The sequence below is a fragment of the Oncorhynchus mykiss genome, chromosome 17 (genome assembly GCF_057628025.1).
Source record: "Oncorhynchus mykiss isolate SJ-2025 chromosome 17, ASM5762802v1, whole genome shotgun sequence".
Lineage (NCBI taxonomy): Eukaryota > Metazoa > Chordata > Actinopteri > Salmoniformes > Salmonidae > Oncorhynchus > Oncorhynchus mykiss.
The window spans coordinates 68,777,410-68,803,597 of NC_143038.1; the positions used below are offsets into that span (position 1 = coordinate 68,777,410).

Sequence of the window (26,188 nt, forward strand, 5' to 3'; positions counted from 1 at the left end):
TCATGTATTTTTCAACCATTATTAAAAAGATGCGTGTCAATGAAAATCCAATGAACCACAACCCTACAGGTCTAGACCTATGTGTGCAGATATGGCTGTGGCATAACTAATCAACACTTCATCATAGCAGAACATCAGTAAGCTATCATCAGAATGGTCCCAAGTCCAACATTTTGAAATGTTTCTAAAGTAGACAAAAAGTAGACGCGTATCTGTCTACACTTGATGTTTTCGAGCCCAGTCTGCTGCCTCCAACCCCACCCTCCTCCCGGTGTGACTTGTAGTCGAGGGGCGTTCTGTAACAGTCTGCAGCGGGCGGCAGCTAGCGACACAGCTGCGGTAGCATTTCTTGCCTGCCCCTCTTGTCTCCTGTACAGCTATAGCGCTACTAGTTAGCCACAGGACAATATCCCTGCTGTAGGCTTCAAGACATGTTCGTCTTCAAGAGTTCCACTCATCCCAGTGAGTGAAATTGGAACAAGTTAGTCCATTGATAACCTACATACGGTGAGTACAATAATTGTTGATTTTTTTTTACAGATGCGATCGGTTTTGGTGGTCTTCTGTTCGATTGATTCAAATGAAATGTGAAAGAGAGGAGGTATTTTCTAAGCAGTGGAGCAGAAGACATCGGCATTGGGAGGGGTGCCCCTACCTCGTTTGAGAATAAATGTCTCTATCTCGTTGTTTGAGCAGTTAGCCCGAGTTTTACCGTTACATTACCGTTCATTACTGGCAACCAATTATTCATTGCCGTTGCTGGCGCCACACATGTAACACATAGCCTAATCATCAAGACGTGTGCCCCGATTCCAGGAAAGAAACATATCACAGATTTCTGCGCTAGATCGCCAACAATGTTTCAATCCTACTTGTATGTCGTTGTCTGGCCACTTGGGATTTGTAGAGGCATCAAGTCAGTGCACGCTTCAGAAGTTAGTAACGAGGAAGGATGATTGACAATTTCAATCTGAGAGATGTTGTTTCCTCTCTCCTTACTAGTTGCAGAAGTGGGTCCCACACGTGCGATGGGGGAAAACTGCCAGGGGCCTTATGACAATGTTAAGGTTATTGTATTCGTTAAAGTAGACCAGAAGAGAATAGCCTAAATAGAGATACTGTAGATAGAGGTTACTGTAGTTTTTTAAATATTTATATCATAATGCTCTCTGTCTGAATAAAATAGTAATTTATTGGTCAATGTAGAATAGTGCTGTTGTCCCAATAGATTGTGCCTCTATTCCACTTGTGTAGGCTAATAACAAAAAACACTACTTCAGTGCAATTCATTGGACTACAGAGTAATATTGGTAGCCTACTAGACTTGATTAATTACAACATTACTGGTCATGTAAATGGTTGGAGCTTGGTTGGTTTTGCTTACACTTACACTAGGCGTGTTCCTTGTTTTGTTCTTCCAAATCAAATGTTCTTTAGGGTCTGATTTCTTTATGCCTAGTTCAAGAAAGGAAAAAAAATCATATCTATGCCTGGCAAATTGGTCATATCTCCTTTCTGTGCAAAATGTAAAGTGTGCCTTTGGTATTGTGTAGCCCTTTGGCTGGGAAGGGTAGCCCTTTTAAATGTTTGATGTGTGGGGATGTCTGGAGCAGCTTCTCTGGCTGTTCCTCTCAGCATCTGCACTGCCTGTCAGCTATGGTTAGGGATGGGCCATCAGACGCAATACACTGTGCCCACTGCTCACACACACACTGGCAGAGCCACAATCACACAGGAACGATGGTGACACACACACACACACACACACACACACACACACACACACACACACGTATGAACACACACACGTATGAACACACACACACACACACACACGTATGAACACACACACATATGAACACACACACACACACACACACACACACACGTATGAACACACACACACACACACACACACACACACATGTATGAAAACACACACACAGTAAGACATGCACTTATATGCACACTTTTTTAGTCACACACACACACACACACACACACACACACACACACACACACACACACACACACACACAAACTCTCTCCCAGTAGGAGGTCAGATTAGGCTCAGAGCAGCAGGGGGAACCATGATGATGCCTACCAAAATGGCCCCCTATTGCCTACATAGTGCACTACTTAATGACCGGGGTCCATGGAATCCTATAGTGCACCATTTTTTTGTTTGTTTCAAAAGTAGTGCACTATATAGGGGAAAAGGGTACCATTCGAGAAGCAGACATCATCTGCTCTCTGCAGGACCCCAGCTAGGTCACATAGAAAGATGTGCCTGATGCACCGGCCAGTAAGCCACCAGATTAACTGACAGCACTGGCCGCTTAAATGCTTGTTGTAATCAGATAACTGTGGTTTAGTATTAGTACTGCAGGGCCATGGGTAAGTCAACAGGTCTAGGCAAGACTTAGAGGGGAGAGGACATTTTACTAAGCACGGGTCATGATCAACCAACATATTTCAATTTGAATAGAAATACAGAACAGAGAAACGCACTGGGTTTGGTCCGCAGGCTGACGGGCTTATTTGTGTGTGTGTGTGTGTGTGTGTGTGTGTGTCACCATCGTTCCTGTGTGATTGTGGCTCTGCCTGTGTGTGTGTGTGTGTGTGTGTGTGTGTGTGCGTGCTTGTCATACATAGCAGCAGGGAAATAAGCTTTCTGCTGTGGTAACATTAACAGGCTGCATTTCATGTTGGAAGTGGAACTTCTTTGATGTCAATCATCATGGATTTAATCTTCTACTAGTCTACAAACTGAATTTAAAAAAATACGTATTTTCTTCATCTTTAGTGAGCCTCCCGGGCGTCTAAGATTTCAATATTTCATGAGAAGAGAAATCTCCAAATTAGTGTGTTGGAATAATCACGCAACAGTTAGGGTATAAAACAAACTACGGACAGAGAAAGCACACGCACGCACACACTCACGCACGCACACACGCACGCACGCACGCACACAGACACACACACACATACACACACACACACACACACACACACACACACACACACACACACACATACACACACACACACACACACACACACTAGGGCTGTGACGATCACGGAATTTTGGATGGCTGTGATCGGGCCAGCCAGGTGACCGCGGTCAACGTCATAACCGCTCGAATCACCAAAGATTTTCTCCTGGGTGCAAGTGCAGCCATAGAACTAGAATGAGTAGAACTAAATGTTCCCATTAAAGTCAATGATGGCACAACGCTGATTCAACTCAACTGACATTTCAAAAAATGCATTCCATTGCATGAGACACATCCAGTTGACATCATTTGAATGAGCATTCTACATTTCAGCAAGGACCAACACAGTTTCATCGCGTTGTTAAGAGTCCATGTTACCACAGGAACAGACTGTGGAACGCCGTATTAAGTCTGTTTTTTGCGGTTATGACAGTTGTTTTATTTCCACGGCGGGTCTCCATCCATAACAGTTGGTTATACTGTAATTGTGCCAGCCCTAACACATGCACACTGCAGCGCATACCCAAAGCAGAAGGATAGTATTAACCCTCATTTCCATAGACTGCAGCACATACCCAAAGCAGAAGGATAGTATTAACCCTCATTTCCATAGACTGCAGCGCATACCCAAAGCAGAAGGATAGTATTAACCCTCATTTCCATAGACTGCAGTGCATACCCAAAGCAGAAGGATAGTATTAACCCTCATTTCCATAGACTGCAGTGCATACCCAAAGCAGAAGGATAGTATTAACCCTCATTTCCATAGACTACAGCATGCATTTGTTTTTACCATTACGGAGGCATCTTGTAATGAGATAGTAATGACGACTGGTAATAACGGGTACAACATAGTAATGACGACTGGTAATAACGGGTACAACATAGTAATGACGACTGGTAATAACGGGTACAACATAGTAATGACGACTGGTAATAACGGGTACAACATAGTAATGACGACTGGTAATAACGGGTACAACATAGTAATGACGACTGGTAATAACGGGTACAACATAGTAATGACGACTGGTAATAACGGGTACAACATAGTAATGACGACTGGTAATAACGGGTACAACATAGTAATGACGACTGGTAATAACGGGTACAACATAGTAATGACGACTGGTAATAACGGGTACAACATAGTAATGGCGACTGGTAATAACGGGTACAACATAGTAATGGCGACTGGTAATAACGGGTACAACATAGTAATGACGACTGGTAATAACGGGTACAACATAGTAATGACGACTGGTAATAACGGGTACAACATAGTAATGACGACTGGTAATAACGGGTACAACTTAGTAATGACGACTGATAATAACGGGTACAACATAGTAATGACGACTGGTAATAACGGGTACAACATAGTAATGACGACTGGTAATAACGGGTACAACATAGTAATGACGACTGATAATAACGGGTACAACATAGTAATGACGACTGGTAATAACGGGTACAACATAGTGTGGCCCATCTTTCAAGACAGATCGATACGTATCTATATTTCATTTGACCTTTATTTAACTAGACAAGTCAGTTTAAGAACAAATTCGTATTTTCAATGACAGCCTAGGAACATTGGGTTAACTGCCTTGTTCAGGGGCAGAAGGACAGATTTTTACCTTGTCAGGTCGGGGATTTGATCTAGCAACCATTCGGTTACTAGTCCACTAGGCTACCTGCCGCCCCAATGGGCACCGATACGATACAGGAAGGATCTGTTTTTAGTTAGAAACGACTCTGTGTGATTCGGTTTGATAAGAGGAACGAATCAATGCGATTCGGTGCGATACGATTCGCAGTGGTGGAAAAAGTACCCAATTGTCATACTTGAGGAAAAGTAAAGATACCTTAATAGAAAATGACTCAAGTAAAAGTGAAAGTCACCCACTAAACACTACTTGAGTAAAAGTCTGAAACTATCTGGTTTTAAATGTACTGAAGTATCTAAAGTAAAAGTAAATGCTATAAATCATTTCAAATTCCTTATTAAACAAACCAGATGGCATGATTTTCTTGTTTTTATTTGATTAACGGATAGCCAGGGGCACACTCCAACACTCAGATTCACAAACAAAGTATGTGTGTTTAGTGAGTCCTCCAGATCAGAGGCAGTAGTGATGACCAGGGATGTTCTCTGTTTAGTGAGTCCTCCAGATCAGAGGCAGTAGGGATGACCAGGGATGTTCTCTGTTTAGTGAGTCCTCCAGATCAGAGGCAGTAGGGATGACCAGGGATGTTCTCTGTTTAGTGAGTCCTCCAGATCAGAGGCAGTAGTGATGACCAGGGATGTTCTCTGTTTAGTGAGTCTGCCAGATCAGAGGCAGTAGATGACCAGGGATGTTCTCTTGATAACTGTATGAATTAGACAATTTTTATGTCCTGCTAAGCATTCAAAATGTAACGAGTACTTTTGGCCTGATATTAGCTACACTATCTAGCTACTCCCCTCTCCTTACTGGTCTGATATTAGCTACACTATCTAGCTACTCCCCTCTCCTTACTGGTCTGATATTAGCTACACTATCTAGGTACTCCCCTCTCCTTACTGGTCTGATATTAGCTACACTATCTAGCTACTCCCCTCTCCTTACTGGTCTGATATTAGCTACACTATCTAGCTACTCCCCTCTCCTTACTGGTCTGATATTAGCTACACTATCTAGCTACTTCCCTCTCCTTACTGCAGGACAGCACTCCCCTCCCCTTACTGCAGGACAGCACTCCCCTCTCCTTACTGCAGGACAGCACTCCCCTCTCCTTACTGCAGGACAGCACTCCCCTCTCCTTACTGCAGGACAGCACTCCCCTGTCCTTACTGCAGAACAGCACTCCCCTGTCCTTACTGCAGGACAGCACTCCCCTGTCCTTACTGCAGGACAGCACTCCCCTCTCCTTACTGCAGAACAGCACTCCCCTCTCCTTACTGCAGGACAGCACTCCCCTCTCCTTACTGCAGGACAGCACTCCCCTGTCCTTACTGCAGGACAGAACTCCCCTGTCCTTACTGCAGGACAGCACTCCCCTCTCCTTACTACAGGACAGCACTCCCCTGTCCTTACTACAGGACAGCACTCCCCTGTCCTTACTGCAGGACAGCACTCCCCTGTCCTTACTGCAGGACAGCACTCCCCTGTCCTTACTGCAGGACAGCACTCCCCGGCAAGTGGGAGCGAAGGACACACTGCCTGGGTTGTCGTTGCCGGCTTGCAACGCAAATTCTCCCAATTTGAGCAGTAGACTGTCACGGTGACATCGAGATGATAACTACCAATACTACATGTTGTTTCTCGTGTAGGCTGCTATGCTACTCGAAATATAATCAAGTGGGATGGAACAAATTTGCGACTTTAGCAATGTGCTAAAGCTGCCCGGTGAAGCAACATTAGGAAGCACCTTGAAACCACATCGTTGCACTGGCCAGTTATACATACAGTCAATGGGTCATTCACACCGGCTTATCGGTAAATTAGCTAATTGGCATAGAGATGGTGATCAATCAAATGAAAGTTTATTGTTTGCACACACAAATTTACAGATGTTATCGCATGTGCAGTGAAATGCTTGTGTTTCTAGCTCCAACCATGCAGTAATATCTAGCAATACAGAAAAATACACACATAATCCAGATTTGTAGTGGCTGTCGTCGGAAGGATGAGACCAAGAGTTCCACATAATATTTATTGTTGAAGTGAAACTTTAGACAAAACAAAACAAGAAAGAAAGAAAGAAAGAAAGAAAGAAAGAAAGAAAGAAAGAAAGGAAGAACGAAAGAAAGAAAACAACCACCGAACAGCTTCGTAGTGCAAACTACCTGGTCACAAACGAAGAACAAGATCCCACACAGAAGGAGGCGAAAAAGCTACCTAAGTATGATTCCCAATCAGAGACAACAATAGACAGCTGTCCCTGATTGAGAACCATACCTGGCCAAACACAAAGAAATAGAAAACATAGAAACATGAGCATAGAATGCCCACCCAAATCACACCCTGACCAAACCAAAAATAGAGACATAAAAAGCTCTCTACAGTGACACAATTATTATTATAATAATTTAATTTTGTATATATACGATGAGCCATAACTACAATATAGTATATACACTGAGTGTAGGACACATTAAGAACACCTGCTCTTTCCATGACAGACTGACCAGATGAATCCAGGTGAAAGCTATGATCCCTTATTTATGTCACTTCTTAAATCCACTTCAATCAGTGTAGATGAAGGGGAGGAGACAAGTTAAAGGATTTTTAAGCCTTGAGACAATTGAGACATGGATTGTGTGTGTGTGCCTGTTCAGAGTTTGAATGAGCAAGATTTCTGTGTCTTTCAACGGGGTATGGTAGTATTTTGGTATTTGGTATTTTATTAGGATCCAACACATTCTCGTTTCTTATAACAAGAAGAAGTGATGCAGTCAGTTTCTCCTCAACTCTTAGCCAAGAGAGACTGGCGTGCATAGTATTTATATCAGCCCTCTGATTACAATTAAGAGCAAAACGTGCAGCTCTGTTCTGGGCCAGCTGCAGCTTAACTAGCTCTTTCCTTGCAACACTGGACCACACGCCTGGACAATAATCAAGATTAGACAAAGCTAGAGCCTGCAGAACTTGCTTTTTGGAGTGTACTGTCAAAACAGCAGAGCATCTCTTTATTACGGACAGACCTCTCCATCTTTACTACCATTGAATCTATATGTTTTGACCATGACCGTTTACAATCTAAGGTAACGGCAAGTAATTTAGTCTCTTCAACTTGTTCAACAGCCACACCATTCATTACCAGATTCCGCTGAGGTATAACACTTAGGGAATGATTTGTACCAAATACAATGCTCTCAGTTTTAGAGATGTTCAGGGCCAGTTTATTACTGGCCACCCATTCCAAAACAGACAGCTACTCTTTAAGGGTTTCAGTGACTTCATTAGCTGTGGTTGCTGATGTGTTTATGGTTGAATCATCAGCATACATGGACACACATGCTTTGTTTAATGCCTGTGGCAGGTCATTGGAAAAAATAGAAAAGAGTAGCGGGTCTAGAGAGCTGCCCTGCTGTACACCACACTTTACATGTTTGACATTAGAGAAGCTTCCATTAAAGAAAACCCTTTGAGTTCTATTAGATAGATAGCTCTGAATCCACGATATGGCAGAGTTTGAAAAGCCATAACATACGTTTTTTCAACAACAGGTTATGGTCAATAATATCAAAGGCTGCACTGAAATCTAACAGTTCAGCTCCCATAATCTTCTTATTATCAATTTCTTTGAAATTGTTGAGTGCCCTTCTCTATGTGCATGCTCAAAGTCTGTTGTTAATTTGTTTGCAGAGAAATAGCATTGTATTTGGTCAAACACCATTTTTTCCAACAGTTTGCTAAGAGCTGGAAGCAAGCTGATTGGTCTGCTGTTAGAACCAGTAAAGGCCGCTTTACCACTCTTGGGTAGCGGAATGACTTTGGCTTCCCTCCAGGCCTGAGGACAAAGACTTTCCTCTAGGCTCAGATTAAAGATATGACAGATAGGAGTGGCTATAGAGTCACCTACCATCCTCAGTAGCTTTCCATCTAAGTTGTCAATTTAAAAAAAATGTATTTTACCTTTATTTAACTAGGCAAATCAGTTAAGAACAAATTCTTATTTTCAATGACGGCCTAGGAACAGTGGGTTACCTGCCTGTTCAGGGGCAGAACGACAGATTTGTACCTTGTCAGCTCGGCGAACTTGAACTTGCAACCTTGCAACTAGTCCAACGCTCTAACCACTAGGCTACCCTGCCGCCCCAATGCCAGGAGTTTTGTCAGTAATCTTTACACCTCTCCCACACTAACTTCACAACATTCTGACTTGCGATGCTTTTCTTTATTCCCTGAAAAAACTGTATGGACGAATACCATAACCCACTGTTCGTTGTTGCCCAAGTTTGCCCACATTGCCAATGAAGATATTAGATATTACTGCACTGTCAGAACTGAAATCACAAGCATTTCTTTACACTCGCATTAACATCTGCTAACTATGTGTATGTGACCAATAACATTTGATTTGATTTGAAGTAATCATTCAAATAATTGGCAACATGAGATTGGTTTTGTCATGAATAAGCCATCTGATTCCATGAAAGATGGAGTTGAATGTGTCTTTCTGCCCATTTCATCATTCTCTATATCATTATTCTTGGCTTCATAATACAGTTTTGTCTTCTTCTTTTTGTTGAGTTTAGTCACATCATTTCTCAATTTGCAGTAAATCATCCAGTCAATTCCTCATCAATCCATGGAGCCTTAACAGTTCTAACAGTCAGTTTCTTAACCTCTTGAGTGTAGGGGGCAGTATTTTGATGTTTGGATCAAAAACATATCCATTTGAAACTGCCTATTTCTCAGCCCCAGAATCTAGAATATGTATATAATTGTCAGATTAGGATAGAAAACACTCTGAAGTTTCCAAAACTGTAACAATATTGTCTGTGAGTATAACATAACTGATATCGCAGGCGAAAACAGGTATTTTCTGGAGGTAGAAAAAGTAATGTGAGCAAAACATTGCAATCCTATAGCCCTACACTGGCTCTGCCTCACTGGCTCTACCTCACTGGCTGTACCTCACTGGCTGTACCTCACTGGCTGTACCTCACTGGCTCTGCCTCACTGGCTCTACCTCACTGGCTGTACCTTACTGACTCTGCCTCACTGGCTGTACCTCACTGGCTAACACAGGAACTGGCTAAAACACACATCTCCAGCAGTGTCTGTCCTCAGTCCCAGGCATGCTATAGCCCTACACAATTTACTGGCTGGGGTTCAACGTGCACAGGAAGGGTTAGCAGGAAGTTTGCTTACAATGTTTGTGGCCTGTGCTCAAACTGCAGGAAGCCATGTGACCTGTGGAGCCACTGTGAGGTTTCTGTCCTCCCTCCTACAGTATTGTTGTGGAAAGCAGAGAAGAGCCGAGCAGATTACAGCAGAGCAAAACAGAGTACAGCAGAGTATAGCAGAGCAGAGTACAGCAGAATATAGCAGAGCAGAGTACAGCAGAGCAGAGTACAGCAGAGCAGAGTACAGCAGAGCAGAGTACAGCAGAGCAGAGTATAGCAGAGCAGAGTACAGCAGAGCAGAATACAGCAGAGCAGAATACAGCAGAGCAGAGTACAGCAGAGCAGAATACAGCAGAGCAGATTACAGCAGAGCAGAGTATAGCAGAGCAGAGTATAGCAGAGCAGAATACAGCAGAGCAGAATACAGCAGAGTAGATTACAGCAGAGCAGAGTACAGCAGAGCAGAATACAGCAGAGTAGATTACAGCAGAGCATAACAGAGTACAGCAGAGCAGATTACAGCAGAGCAGAGTACAGCAGAGCAGAGTACAGCAGAGCAAGAGCAGAGTACAGCAGAGCAGAGTACAGCAGAGCAGATTACAGCAGAGCAGAGTACAGCAGAGCAGAGTATAGCAGAGCAAGAGCAGAGTACAACAGAGCAGAGTATAGCAGAGCAGAGTATAGCAGAGCAGATTACAGCAGAGCAGAGTATATCAGAGCAAGAGCAGAGTACAGCAGAGCAAGAGCAGAGTACAGCAGAGCAGAGTACAGCAGAGCAGAGTATAGCAGAGCAGAGTATAGCAGAGCAGATTACAGCAGAGCAGAGTATATCAGAGCAAGAGCAGAGTACAGCAGAGCAAGAGCAGAGTTTATCAGAGCAGAGTACAACAGAGCAGAGTATAGCAGAGCAGAGTATAGCAGAGCAGATTACAGCAGAGCAGAGTATATCAGAGCAAGAGCAGAGTACAGCAGAGCAAGAGCAGAGTACAGCAGAGCAAGAGCAGAGTACAGCAGAGCAGAGTACAGCAGAGCAGAGTACAGCAGAGCAGAGTATATCAGAGCAAGAGCAGAGTACAGCAGAGCAGAGTACAGCAGAGCAGAGTACAGCAGAGCAGATTACAGCAGAGCAGATTACAGCAGAGCAGAGTATAGCAGATCAGAGTACAGCAGAGCAGAGTACAGCATAGCAGAGTATAGCAGTGCAGAGTTTGGGTCCTGAGGGAAAAAATAGTTGAGAACCACTTCCTGTAGAGGTCTCCTGTAGAGGTCCTGCCAGAGCAAATCAAACTTATTTATTTAACAGCACCCTCTAAAACAATAATAATAATACTAAGATTAGGCCTGGGATTTGCCTTACTATACTTAGGTGCCAATACAATATCTATTGCGATTCTCACGATTCTATATGTATTGCGATTCGATATTGTGATTTTATTGTGATTCAAAGTTCCAAACATATTGCTCACCACATCTGATGCATGGGAACGAGAGAGCCATGAGAAAACACGTTTTAATCGGTCATGGGAATAAATTGGCTCCCTGTTTAAAAAAAAAGATGGAGAACAAGCTATGAAGGAAAAATAGTTTTGTGCAGGTACAGCCGACTAGCTCAAAAATAATATTGCGATATTGTCAAAATGAAATGATGGGATATATCGTTAAAAAATTTATATCAAGATGTGTAACTGTATAGATATTTTTTCCCCAAATCACTAATTCAGATGCCACCTACTTTGGGACAGATGTCCTTTGTAAAATAGATCTTTAATCTCCTTGGCATCACCTTTTTAATAAGAAATACATGGTTTATAAATGCATTATAAAATGAATTGTCTCTCAAGCCTAAATGTAATACTGTACATCCATTGGCCTACATGTTGTCTGCACTGGCTTGGAGCGCTACATGTTGTCTCTGCACCGGCTTGGAGCGCTACATGTTGTCTCTGCACCGGCTTGGAGCGCTACATGTTGTCTCTGCACCGGCTTGGAGCGCTACATGTTGTCTCTGCACCGGCTACATGTGCACCGGCTTGGTACATGTCTCTGCACCGGCTTGGTGCGCTGCATGTTGTCTCTGCACCGGCTTGGAGCGCTACATGTTTTCTCTGCACCGGCTTGGAGCGCTACATGTTTTCTCTGCACCGGCTTGGAGCGCTACATGTTGTCTCTGCACCGGCTGTTGTCTCTACATGTTGTCTCTCAAGCCTAAATGTAATACTGTACATCCATTGGCCTACATGTTGTCTGCACTGGCTTGGAGCGCTACATGTTGTCTCTGCACCGGCTTGGAGCGCTACATGTTGTCTCTGCACCGGCTTGGAGCGCTACATGTTGTCTCTGCACCGGCTTGGAGCGCTACATGTTGTCTCTGCACCGGCTTGGAGCGCTACATGTTGTCTCTGCACCGACTTGGAGCGCTACATGTTGTCTCTGCACCGGCTTGGAGCGCTACATGTTGTCTCTGCACCGGCTTGGAGCGCTACATATTGTCTCTGCACCGGCTTGGAGCGCTACATGTTTTCTCTGCACCGGCTTGGAGCGCTACATGTTGTCTCTGCACCGGCTTGGTGCGCTGCATGTTGTCTCTGCACCGGCTTGGAGCGCTACATGTTTTCTCTGCACCGGCTTGGAGCGCTACATGTTTTCTCTGCACCGGCTTGGAGCGCTACATGTTGTCTCTGCACCGGCTGTTGTCTCTGCACCGGCTTGGAGCGCTACATGTTGTTTCTGCACCGGCTTGGAGCACTACATGTTGTCTCTGCACCGGCTTGGAGCGCTACATGTTGTCTCTGCACCGACTTGGAGCGCTACATGTTGTCTCTGCACCGGCTTGGAGCGCTACATGTTGTCTCTGCACCGGCTTGGAGCGCTACATGTTGTCTCTGCACCGGCTTGGAGCGCTACATGTTGTCTCTGCACCGGCTTGGAGCGCTACATGTTGTCTCTGCACCGGCTTGGAGCGCTACATGTTGTCTCTGCACCGGGTTGGAGCGCTACATGTTTTCTCTGCACCGGCTTGGAGCGCTACATGTTGTCTCTGCACCGGCTTGGTGCGCTGCATGTTGTCTCTGCACCGGCTTGGAGCGCTACATGTTTTCTCTGCACCGGCTTGGAGCGCTACATGTTTTCTCTGCACCGGCTTGGAGCGCTACATGTTGTCTCTGCACCGGCTGTTGTCTCTGCACCGGCTTGGAGCGCTACATGTTGTTTCTGCACCGGCTTGGAGCGCTACATGTTGTCTCTGCACCGGCTTGGAGCGCTACATGTTGTCTCTGCACCGACTTGGAGTGCTACATGTTGTCTCTGCACCGGCTTGGAGCGCTGCATGTTGTCTCTGCACCAGCTTGGAGCGCTGCATGTTGTCTCTGCACCAGCTTGGAGCGCTACATGTTGTCTCTGCACCAGCTTGGAGCGCTACATGTTGTCTCTGCACCAGCTTGGAGCGCTACATGTTGTCTCTGCACTGGCTTGGAGTTGTACATGTTGTCTCTGCATCGGCTTGGAGCGCTGCATGTTGTCTCTGCACCGGCTTGGAGCGCTGCATGTTGTCTCTGCACCGGCTTGGAGCGCTGCATGTTGTCTCTGCACCAGCTTGGAGCGCTACATGTTGTCTCTGCATTGGCTTGGAGCGCTACATGTTGTCTCTGCACCGGCTTGGTGCGCTGCATGTTGTCTCTGCACCGGCTTGGTGCGCTGCATGTTGTCTCTGCACTGGCTTGGAGCGCTGCATGTTGTCTCTGCACTGGCTTGGAGCGCTGCATGTTGTCTCTGCACCGGCTTGGAGCGCTGCATGTTGTCTCTGCACCAGCTTGGAGCGCTACATGTTGTTTCTGCACCAGCTTGGAGCGCTACATGTTGTCTCTGCACCAGCTTGGAGCGCTACATGTTGTCTCTGCATTGGCTTGGAGCGCTACATGTTGTCTCTGCACCGGCTTGGAGTTGTACATGTTGTCTCTGCACCGGCTTGGAGCGCTGCATGTTGTCTCTGCACCGGCTTGGAGCGCTGCATGTTGTCTCTGCACCGGCTTGGTGCGCTGCATGTTGTCTCTGCACCGGCTTGGAGCGCTGCATGTTGTCTCTGCACTGGCTTGGAGCGCTGCATGTTGTCTCTGCACCGGCTTGGTGCGCTGCATGTTGTCTCTGCACCGGCTTGGAGCGCTGCATGTTGTCTCTGCACCGGCTTGGTGCGCTGCATGTTGTCTCTGCACCGGCTTGGAGCGCTGCATGTTGTCTCTGCACCGGCTTGGAGCGCTGCATGTTGTCTCTGCACTGGCTTGGAGCGCTGCATGTTGTCTCTGCACTGGCTTGGAGCGCTGCATGTTGTCTCTGCACTGGCTTGGAGCGCTGCATGTTGTCTCGGCATCATTAACCTTCACAGCTGTTTTACTTCAAAGGCAGAATAATGCTCCAGACCTGGAGAACGTCCCTGTGTGTGCGTCTCTGTCCTTGTGTGTGTACTTGTTGTGTTCCTAAAGGCTGCATTTGAAATCCCCGTCCTGCCTCTGGGACTCTGGGCTCCACAGCACTCTGTTCTGCTTCTGGCCCCATTTCACTGTAAATGGGTAGCATGCTTCCGTGCCTGCTGGTACCAGGGCTGCTGTTCAGCATGATTCAGTACCTGCTGGTACCAGGGCTGCTGTTCAGCATGATTCAGTACCTGCTGGTACCAGGGCTGCTGTTCAGCATGATTCAGTACCTGGTGGTACCAGGGCTGCTGTTCAGCATGATTCAGTACCTGGTGGTACCAGGGCTGCTGTTCAGCATGATTCAGTACCTGCTGGTTCCAGGGCTGCTGTTCAGCATGATTCAGTACCTGCTGGTTCCAGGGCTGCTGTTCAGCATGATTCAGTACCTGGTGGTACCAGGGCTGCTGTTCAGCATGATTCAGTACCTGGTGGTACCAGGGCTGCTGTTTAGCATGATTCAGTACCTGCTGGTTCCAGGGCTGCTGTTCAGCATGATTCAGTACCTGGTGGTACCAGGGCTGCTGTTCAGCTCTCTCTCTCTCTGTGTGTGTGTGTGTGTGTGTGTGTGTGTGTGTGTGTGTGTGTGTGTGTGTGGCACACTGCTTGCTGTCAGTATGGTTCAGTGCTAGACTGTTATTACTCATAGTTGACTCCGCAGGAGATTTCTCTGCTTGGTACACACACACTGTTGTAGTTAAGAAAACGCAATGCAAAATGGGTTCTCCTCCATCCACACTGTGTGCGTGTGTGTGTGTGTGTGTGTGTGTGTAAGAGAGAGAGAGAGATGCTTTCTCTCAGTTTGTGTGTGTGTGTGTGTGTGTGTGTGTGCGCGTACGCGCGCTTCATGATACCTCAGGTTTTTTGTGTTATAGACAGACAGTCTGCTACAGAGACCACTGCTGCTCTCTCATCAGTATTACAGACAGTCTGCTACAGAGACCACTGCTGTTCTCTCATCAGTATTACAGACAGTCTGCTACAGAGACCACTGCTGTTCTCTCATCAGTATTACAGACAGTCTGCTACAGAGACCACTGCTGTTCTCTCATCAATATCAACAGCAGTGGTCTCTGTAGCAGACTGTCTGTAATACTGATGAGAGAACAGCAGTGGTCTCTGTAGCAGACTGTCTGTAATACTGATGAGAGAACAGCAGTGGTCTCTACAGCAGACTGTCTGTAATACTGATGAGAGAACAGCAGTGGTCTCTGTAGCAACTGTCTGTAATACTGATGAGAGAACAGCAGTGGTCTCTGTAGCAACTGTCTGTAATACTGATGAGAGAACAGCAGTGGTCTCTGTAGCAGACTGTCTGTAATACTGATGAGAGAACTCTGGGCTCTGGACACATCATGTTGTTCAATAGAATGGCTTCTTTTAGAAGCAGAAGCTCTCATACCAGAACAGACCAGACAGACTACACCAGACCAGACCAGACCAGACAGACCAGAACAGACCAGACAGACTACACCAGACCAGACCAGACAGACTACACCAGATCAGACCAGACAGACTACACCAGAACAGACCAGACAGACCACACCAGACCAGAACAGACCAGACAGACTACACCAGAACAGACCAGACAGACCACACCAGACCAGAACAGACCAGACAGACCACACCAGACCAGAACAGACCAGACAGACTACACCAGACCAGAACAGACCAGACAGACTACACCAGACCAGACCAGACAGACTACACCAGACCAGAACAGACCAGACAGACTAGACCAGACCAGAACAGACCAGACAGACCACACCAGACCAGAACAGACCAGACAGACTACACCAGACCAGACAGACCACACCAGACCAGAACAGACCAGACCGACTACACCAGACCAGAACAGACCAGACAGACTACACCAGAACAGACCAGACCGACTACACCAGACCAGACCAGACCAGACAGACTACACCAGACCAGAATAGACCAGACAGACTACACCAGACCAGAACAGACCAGACAGACCACACCAGACCAGAACAGACCAGACAGACTACACCAGACCAGAACAGACCAGACAGACTACACCAGACCAGACCAGACAGACCACACCAGACCAGAATAGACCAGACAGACCACACCAGACCAGACCAGACAGACTACACCAAAACAGACCAGACCGACTACACCAGACCAGAATAGACCAGACAGACCACACCAGACCAGAACAGACCAGACAGACCACACCAGACCAGAACAGACCAGACAGACTACACCAGACCAGAACAGACCAGACAGACCACACCAGACCAGAACAGACCAGACAGACTACACCAGACCAGAACAGGCTGTGGGTAACAGATGTGGTAGTAAACATTTATCAGTAAACGGAGCAACATTGTCTGTGTGTGTCTCGGTGTGTTTGTGTGTGTGTATGCTAGGGTTATGTGATTAGATAGGACAGTCCTCATTCTTAACTATGTTTACTCAATAGGAAACTTGGTCCTCTATTAGATGGTAAAGTGTTAGAGTTGACACAGTGTGAAGGAGTTTTCTCTTCTCTTTACATAGCCAAAAGAGCCCTGATTGAAGCCGGAATGCTCCAGAATTCTATTGAACGCTCTAGAATCTGCTCTAGAACGGGCTCAGAATTCTCTAGGTAGAATGTTCTCAGAGAGAGTCGTGGGGTTCTAATTGACGGCAGTCTACAACTCTAGTCCAGCAGCACAGTCACAGTGTGGTCGTTGGCTTTATAAATACACCATGCAGGCTGACATTGTTCCAGAATAAACAGCGTTGATGTCACATGTCCGCATGCAGCAGATGGATGGATGGAGCCCCTCCCCGAGAGCAGCATGGGGTCATAGAAATATAAATACTGGAATGGACATTGATGTTTGTATGTGGTCTGAGGGGCTTTGTCCCTTCTAGTAACTCTAGTTCTATGCATTGGCCCCAGTCTGGGGTATGGAGGCAGGGAAACTTAACATGGGTTATAGGTCAGTGTTTCTCAACCTCTGATCTGTGGAATGACACCGATCCCTGGAATGTTGCTGAACAATCCCGGGTAGTAAGTTGACTTTCACTGATTTAGTAAATTACTTATTCATTCACAATACGAGTGAAATACTTTTCCTTACAATTTTTTGAGTTAATTATGTTTAAAAAAAGCTATTTTTGTGAGGAATGGTACGGGTGTATACGGGTGGGCCGTCATTGAAAATAAGAATTTGTTCTCAACAGACTTGCCAAGTTAAATAAAGGATAAATAAAAAATATATTTTTCTTTCTCTCTGTCGTCAAGATGGGGACCACTAAAATGTATTGCCCGCGAGGTGAGGGGCCCCCCAAACCAAATCTTGCTTAGGGCCCTCAAAAGTCTAGAGCCTTCACTGGGTAATGGTACTCTAGCAGACAGATTGCCAGACAGACAGTCTTGTGTAGCTGGCCTGGTTTGGTACAACGACTGGGGAGACAGTGACCTAGAATCAGGTTGACCTGAGTGCTTTAAATCAAACAAGACTCCCTCTATGACAGGAAATACTCTCTCTCTCTTTCTCCCCCCCCCTCCCCTACCCTGTAGCGCCAAGTAGGACAAGTCATCCAGACAGAATAAAATGGAAGTTGGTGGTGATGGATGGAGGAGGGGAATATGGAGGGATGGACAGACTTGAGGCAGGTAGATGTTTGTTGTAGAGCAGAAAGGGAGGGGGGAGCAGTGGAGGGGTGGAGAGGGAGAAGAATGCAGGGGGGGGCAGTGGAGGGATGGAGAGGGAGAAGAATGTAGGAGGGTGGAGGGATGGAGAGGGAGAAGAATGCAGGGGGGTGGAGGGATGGAGAGGGAGAAGAATGCAGGGGGGGTGGAGGGATGGAGAGGGAGAAGAATGCAGGGGGGGTGTGGAGGGATGGAGAGGGGGAAGAATGCAGGCGGGGGGCAGTGGAGGGATGGAGAGGGAGAAGAATGCAGGGGGGGTGGAGGGATGGAGAGGGAGAAGAATGCAGGGGGGGTGTGGAGGGATGGAGAGGGGGAAGAATGCAGGCGGGGGGCAGTGGAGGGATGGAGAGGGAGAAGAATGCAGGGGGGTGTGGAGGGATGGAGAGGGAGAAGAATGTAGGAGGATGGAGGGATGGAGAGGGAGAAGAATGCAGGGGGGGGCAGTGGAGGGATGGAGAGGGAGAAGAATGCAGGGGGGTGTGGAGGGATGGAGAGGGAGAAGAATGTAGGAGGATGGAGGGATGGAGAGGGAGAAGAATGCAGGGGGGGGCAGTGGAGGGATGGAGAGGGAGAAGAATGTAGGAGGGTGGAGGGATGGAGAGGGAGAAGAATGCAGGGATGTGGAGGGATGGAGAGGGAGAAGAATGCAGGGGGGTGGAGGGATGGAGAGAGAGAAGAATGCAGGGATGTGAGGGGGTGGAGGGATGGAGAGGGAGAAGAATGCGGGGATGTGCGGGGGTGGAGAGGGAGAAGAATGCAGGGATGTGGGGGGGGTGGAGGGATGGAGAGGGAGAAGAATGCAGGGATGTGAGGGGGGTGGAGGGATGGAGAGGGAGAAGAATGCGGGGATGTGGGCGGGGTGGAGAGGGAGAAGAATGCAGGGATGTGGGGGGGGTGGAGGGATGGAGAGGGAGAAGAATGCGGGGATGTGGGCGGGGTGGAGAGGGAGAAGAATGCAGGGATGTGGGGGGGGTGGAGGGATGGAGAGGGAGAAGAATGCAGGGATGTGGGGGGGGTGGAGGGATGGAGAGGGAGAAGAATGCGGGGATGTGGGGGGGTGGAGGGATGGAGAGGGAGAAGAATGCGGGGATGTGGGGGGGGGTGGAGAGGGAGAAGAATGCAGGGATGTGGGGGGGGTGGAGGGATGGAGAGGGAGAAGAATGCAGGGATGTGGGCGGGGTGGGTGGATGGACGGATGGAGGGATGGATGGATGGACAGATGGAGGGATGGATGGATGGAGAAGGATTACCAGTGAGACGGGAGTAGAGCTCTGTTTTCATCAGGTAGGAAATAGCATTGATCTGACTAAAGACAGTCAGCTAGCTCCTATCTCTCCGGTAATCATTTATAAATTATCCCAACATAAAACGCCTTAGTCAGATTGATTCTGGATTTAGGGGTAAGATTGTACATGGCACACTCTTCTGCTAAGCTTCCAATGATAAAATATTGAATAATCAGTCACCAGGTTTCCATCCAACCTTTTTACGTGAGTAAAGTACATTTCTGATTAAAACATGTAATGACAGGCCTGATGGAAGCAGAACATTTTTCGGTAAACTTTCCAAATGTCGACAAAACAAAATACGCTAGATAAGGTGGGGGGGTCTTTTTGTGTCAGTAAAATTAAACGCTTTTATGTGCAAATGATTGATTATAATAACCATCATATAGAAGTAAATTTAATGATTATAATAACCATCATATAGAAGTCAATTTGGAGTCATTTATGACATGTTGTGTGGTCCTCCCGCCTAGACTTGGAAACCGAGCAGTCTATTAAGCTACAGATGAATGGATGATGAATGTGTCAGGGGGGGGTGAAAGTTCACGGCGATGAGCTTGATTCTCCTTTCCAATAAATATCCAGGGGTCTTATTCTGGTGACATGATAATTGATGCTTGGCTGCCGTTTTGACAAAACAATTATAATTATTTGTCAATAATAATCTCATTTTGTAGGCTATACGTGCGCTCTAGCCAACAGCGCGCAGATAGTTCCGCTGACTAGAGTGAGAGAAAACTATCAATAGAGTTGAAAAAATGAAAATGAATTTACCTGCAAAAAAAAAAGGCATTTTTAAACGCACTACGTCGTCACGCCTTTTATCCTCAACAAGTCAATTAGAGGGAGACACATCTCTGATGGGAAAATGTGCATATTGCTTTTTATGCAGATTTTATTATTTAATTTATTTATATTTGCATGAATATCTGTCGCCAATTGGATGGAAACCCAGCTATGAACAAACAAATGTCATCTATACCGAGACAACTCTGTGGACTGTGGGCTTCACTGATTGGACGCAGTAGAGTAATTCCTCACTAAACCCAGACAAAAAAATGCAATGATTTTGGGGATTTTTCACAATGTTATCCATAGAATAGTCCTTTAGGGGAGGGATTAATTACATACATGTATTTGACATTTGTATCTAGATGCATAATTGAGAAATGATTTATGAAAGTTGGCATATTTATGACATTCCTAGCTTTACCCAGGTCTCCTTTAAGACTCCATAGTGTTTAATCTGTAGGTGTTACAGGTCTCCTTTAAGACTCCATAGTGTTTAATCTGTAGGTGTTACAGGCCTCCTTTAAGACTCCATAGTGTTTAATCTGTAGGTGTTACAGGCCTCCTTTAAGACTCCATAGTGTTTAATCTGTAGGTGCTACAGGTCTCCTTTAAGACTCCATAGTGTTTAATCTGTAGGTGTTACAGGTCTCCTTTAAGACTCCATAGTGTTTAATCTGTAGGTGTTACAGGTCTCCTTTAAGACTCCATAGTGTTTAATCTGTAGGTGTTACAGGTCTCCTTTAAGACTCCATAGTGTTTAATCTGTAGGTGTTACAGTCCTCCTTTAAAACTCCATAGTGTTTAATCTGTAGGTGTTACAGGTCTCCTTTAAGACTCCATAGTGTTTAATCTGTAGGTGTTACAGGTCTCCTTTAAGACTCCATAGTGTTTAATCTGTAGGTGTTACAGGTCTCATTTAAGACTCCATAGTGTTTAATCTGTAGGTGATACAGTCCTCCTTTAAGACTCCATAGTGTTTAATCTGTAGGTGTTACAGGTCTCCTTTAAGACTCCATAGTGTTTAATCTGTAGGTGTTACAGGTCTCCTTTAAGACTCCATAGTGTTTAATCTGTAGGTGTTACAGTCCTCCTTTAAGACTCCATAGTGTTTAATCTGTAGGTGTTACAGTCCTCCTTTAAGACTCCATAGTGTTTAATCTGTAGGTGTTACAGTCCTCCTTTAAGACTCCATAGTGTTTAATCTGTAGGTGTTACAGGTCTCCTTTAAGACTCCATAGTGTTTAATCTGTAGGTGTTACAGGCCTCCTTTAAGACTCCATAGTGTTTAATCTGTAGGTGTTACAGGTCTCCTTTAAGACTCCATAGTGTTTAATCTGTAGGTGTTACAGTCCTCCTTTAAGACTCCATAGTGTTTAATCTGTAGGTGTTACAGTCCTCCTTTAAGACTCCATAGTGTTTAATCTGTAGGTACTACAGGTCTCCTTTAAGACTCCATAGTGTTTAATCTGTAGGTGTTACAGTCCTCCTTTAAGACTCCATAGTGTTTAATCTGTAGGTGTTACAGTCCTCCTTTAAGACTCCATAGTGTTTAATCTGTAGGTGTTACAGGCCTCCTTTAAGACTCCATAGTGTTTAATCTGTAGGTGTTACAGGTCTCCTTTAAGACTCCATAGTGTTTAATCTGTAGGTGTTACAGGTCTCATTTAAGACTCCATAGTGTTTAATCTGTAGGTGTTACAGGTCTCCTTTAAGACTCCATAGTGTTTAATCTGTAGGTGTTACAGGTCTCCTTTAAGACTCCATAGTGTTTAATCTGTAGGTGTTACAGGCCTCCTTTAAGACTCCATAGTGTTTAATCTGTAGGTGTTACAGTCCTCCTTTAAGACTCCATAGTGTTTAATCTGTAGGTGTTACAGGTCTCCTTTAAGACTCCATAGTGTTTAATCTGTAGGTGTTACAGGTCTCCTTTAAGACTCCATAGTGTTTAATCTGTAGGTGTTACATGCCTCCTTTAAGACTCCATAGTGTTTAATCTGTAGGTGTTACAGGTCTCCTTTAAGACTCCATAGTGTTTAATCTGTAGGTGTTACATGCCTCCTTTAAGACTCCATAGTGTTTAATCTGTAGGTGTTACAGGTCTCCTTTAAGACTCCATAGTGTTTAATCTGTAGGTGTTACAGGTCTCCTTTAAGACTCCATAGTGTTTAATCTGTAGGTGTTACAGGTCTCCTTTAAGACTCCATAGTGTTTAATCTGTAGGTGTTACAGGCCTCCTTTAAGACTCCATAGTGTTTAATCTGTAGGTGTTACAGGCCTCCTTTAAGACTCCATAGTGTTTAATCTGTAGGTGTTACAGGTCTCCTTTAAGACTCCATAGTGTTTAATCTGTAGGTGTTACAGGTCTCCTTTAAGACTCCATAGTGTTTAATCTGTAGGTGTTACAGGCCTCCTTTAAGACTCCATAGTGTTTAATCTGTAGGTGTTACAGTCCTCCTTTAAGACTCCATAGTGTTTAATCTGTAGGTGTTACAGTCCTCCTTTAAGACTCCATAGTGTTTAATCTGTAGGTGTTACATGCCTCCTTTAAGACTCCATAGTGTTTAATCTGTAGGTGTTACAGTCCTCCTTTAAGACTCCATAGTGTTTAATCTGTAGGTGTTACAGGTCTCCTTTAAGACTCCATAGTGTTTAATCTGTAGGTGCTACAGGTCTCCTTTAAGACTCCATAGTGTTTAATCTGTAGGTGTTACAGTCCTCCTTTAAGACTCCATAGTGTTTAATCTGTAGGTGTTACAGTCCTCCTTTAAGACTCCATAGTGTTTAATCTGTAGGTGTTACATGCCTCCTTTAAGACTCCATAGTGTTTAATCTGTAGGTGATACAAAGCAAACATTGGTGTCATATAAAGTTTTTGCTTTTTATTATGAATAGTATTTTGATTTCATCAACAATTTTTTTCTACATTTTGAATATAGAAAAATATACTTGAATATTGCATATTTTGGGAGGGCAGGGATTTAGCAAGTTTTTCTGTATGTGGTTGAACGTAATTTAGACTATGACTAGTTATGATCCAATTTGTAAACACTACCTACGGAGTGAATGTGAAAATGGATTCAAAATGGCCACCCTTTGCTGGTGATTTGCAGGATGTGCAATAACACAAGTAATAGGAGGGCTGTGATTGGTTACATTGCATACAATGCCGATTTCTCTGTATAAAATGGGCCATAACTTTAAAACTCAAAAGGAATCACTCAGTAAGGTAACATATAGCACCTGTGATATCATTAGGGGGTCGTAGTTAGGTTAATAGGAGGGAGAGGTCAAAAGTCAGATTGTAGTTTAGTACATAGTCAACTGCTTCCTGTTAATAGTAGATAGCCTCTTCAGGTGGTTTGTTGCAGCAGTGTAATTCTGCCTGTTTCAAGTGCCTTCTGTCATTCAGGTCCTTGGGGATGATGTGATGTTGGAAGGGAAAGGATTGTGCTGAATGGAGTGATTATAGCCAACTGTGTGCATACTTAACATTATTTCTGACCCTGCACCAGTGGGTATATGTAGGATGTCACCATGACACTAAGGGATTTCCATGCACTCCCCTAGCTGAGGCCCACTTCTGCCCCTTCCTTTCCTAGTCTTAAGTGATGGGTGGACTGGAGAGAGAGAAGATGAGAGGAAGTAAGATGAGAGTGAGAGAGAGCGGAGGTGTGGGTGTTGCAGTGTAATCCGCTTGTCTGGCTGGTGTTAGGGGGTGATTGGATGAATTAATGAGACCTGAAGACATAGCAGACAGCAAGGCAGACCCAGGCAGTGGGCAGTCGAGGGGCAGTGGCCTGGAACACACACACACAGCATGGGTCAGGTCCGGGCAGGGGGGACTGGAGGCTCCTGCCTCTCTCAGCTGTACTAACACAGACACTGAGGGTCATTGTATGGTCTCTCTCTGTCTTTCTGTCTCTCTCTGTCTGACACGTACCACCCTGGCTCGACTAGCCTAATGCCTCTCCTCTCCTCCATGCTAAATGTCACTCAAGGGGTTTGTGTGTGTGTGTGTGTGTGTGTGTGGCAGCCTCTGATAACAGCAGTTGCCACTCTGTCTCTCTCCCCTGGCTCTGACAGATATATTGAACAAGGAGACAGGAGGAAGATGGAGGAGAAGGAGATGAGTGAGACAGTGGGAGGATAGGGACAGAGAGAGAGAGACAGAGGAGAGTAGGGCTGGGCGGTATCTAGATTTTCATATCATCATACCGTCCTTCTCTCATCCTGGGATTTACACAAGGGGGTGCCAACAAAACCCCCATTGGGTGTCTACCAGAATGCTAATGAAATTAGCACAAATAATTGTGAATTTCCATGGAGGATGCCAGCTAAATATGCTAACGAGCAGAAACAGATATAAACATATTGCAAATACAGGCAATCCAGTTCATGACGTTATACATGTATAGGCAGGAGCTAGTGAAGGTCATTTTTGGAGTTTTGGACATTTACAAGCAAATGGGAAAGAGAGACAGCAAATTGACAAAATTTTGAGGCATGCTTGTCTGAAGGAAGAACAGTACTGGCTCTGGAGTAGCATGTGTACACGCTGTGTCTGTCTGGAGTTGCTAGGGAAAGAGGCTCGGAGAAGAGGGGGGAGGAGCAGACAGGCAAGCAAATCCAAATACAGAACTCATCCAAAGCGCTTTGACTTCTCAAACACGGGCAGAAAGCTAACACTATATGATGTCCCTTCTCCGTATTAATTCAACCACTTACTTAGATAACTAGCAAGTTAAACTTAGGGGTTGAGTTAATGCAGAATTCTGCGATTTTCACACAGGAAAAAAAGGCATAAAAACGCATAAGAAATATCTTGCTACGTTTTGTAAATTGTAATTTCTGCTCTGTATCTCAGTTGCACTTCTCCACTCGGATGAGAATTTCCTAACAGGCATTATAAGCAGACCACTCTCTGGCTGATATGGAGCCACTTTTCTGATGTGGAGCTACTTTTCTCTGGCACTTTTCTCTGGTGTAGCCTAACTTTCTGCGGTAAAATGCCAAATTTACTTTATGCAAAACATTATGAAATGTAGCTGGTTACATTCCTTCCATGATGAACATTAGAAATATGATGGCCATGCATCGTTTTTGCAAAAACTGCTTTTTCATTGTAAGCTCATTTACTTGTGTGGCTGCTACGCCAAATAGCGTTGTACTTCTGTTGTCATCTGATGAAAATGAAGCTATTTTCTGCCGAATGTGTTGCACTAATGTATTTTCTATGAAGGAAACTATAGTTACACGCCCCACTTATCACTCTATTTATTGAAGCAAAAAAAAAACACTGTTGAATTAATTTCAATAGAAATAGAAAACGTGACCTCTGTCAATACACAGCTAGACTCACCGGCTCCCACTGTCTCCCGTTGTGCTGTCATAGCATTACGATTCAATGGAATTAAGATGATTTTAGTGCTACCGGTGCAATGCTTTTGGGAAATCCAGCCCTGGGGGACTACGGTAAACTCCTAATGTAAAATAATGACCTCATTCTGCTGTCTCGTAAACAAGTTGACAGCAGGTGTTTACTTAAGAAGTAGCTAGAAATATTACAGTTTATTGAAAAACTTCAAATAAATAGTTTAAACGGTTTTGATGGTATTGAAAAATACATCCCGTGGATATTTCCAAATACTGTATATACAGGCACCTCCTCCCTTTTCCATTGTTTGTTGTTACAGGGAAAATGTATTATAAATAAAAACAGATACCTTATTTACATAAGTATTCAAACCCTTTTGTTACGGTGAGTGAATGAGGACCCAAAAGCGAACTAACTTAAACAGAGCTTCTTTAATAACCAAACATAGGTAGGCTCAGATAGACCGGCAGATTCCGACAGGACAGGACAAGGTTACAGCAAACATGACGATAGTCTGGCTCAGGCATGAAACACAACAAACAAGAATCCGACAAGGACAGGAACAAAAACAGAGAGAGATATAGGGGACTAATCAGAGGGAAAAAGGGAACAGGTGGGAAACGGGGTGACGAGGTAGTCAGGAGGAGACAAGGAACAGCTGGGGGAAAGCGGGGGAGAAAAGGTAACCTAATACGACCAGCAGAGGGAGACAGGGTGAAAGGAAAGGACAGAAAGACACAACATGACAATACATGACAGTACCCCC

At 45.2% G+C, this 26,188-nt stretch overlaps 1 protein-coding gene across 2 annotated transcripts in view; it reads left to right on the plus strand.

Annotated features, from left to right (window-relative positions):
* Positions 1–232: 232 nt before the first annotated feature.
* LOC118940502 (protein phosphatase 1 regulatory inhibitor subunit 16B) overlaps positions 233–26,188 on the plus strand; it is a 170,642-nt gene continuing 144,686 nt past the window's right edge. For both annotated transcript variants that reach the window (XM_036950829.2, XM_036950828.2), the window contains exon 1: positions 233–507. The gene's annotated coding sequence lies outside the window, so the exon portion shown is untranslated. The remainder of the gene's footprint in view (positions 508–26,188) is intronic.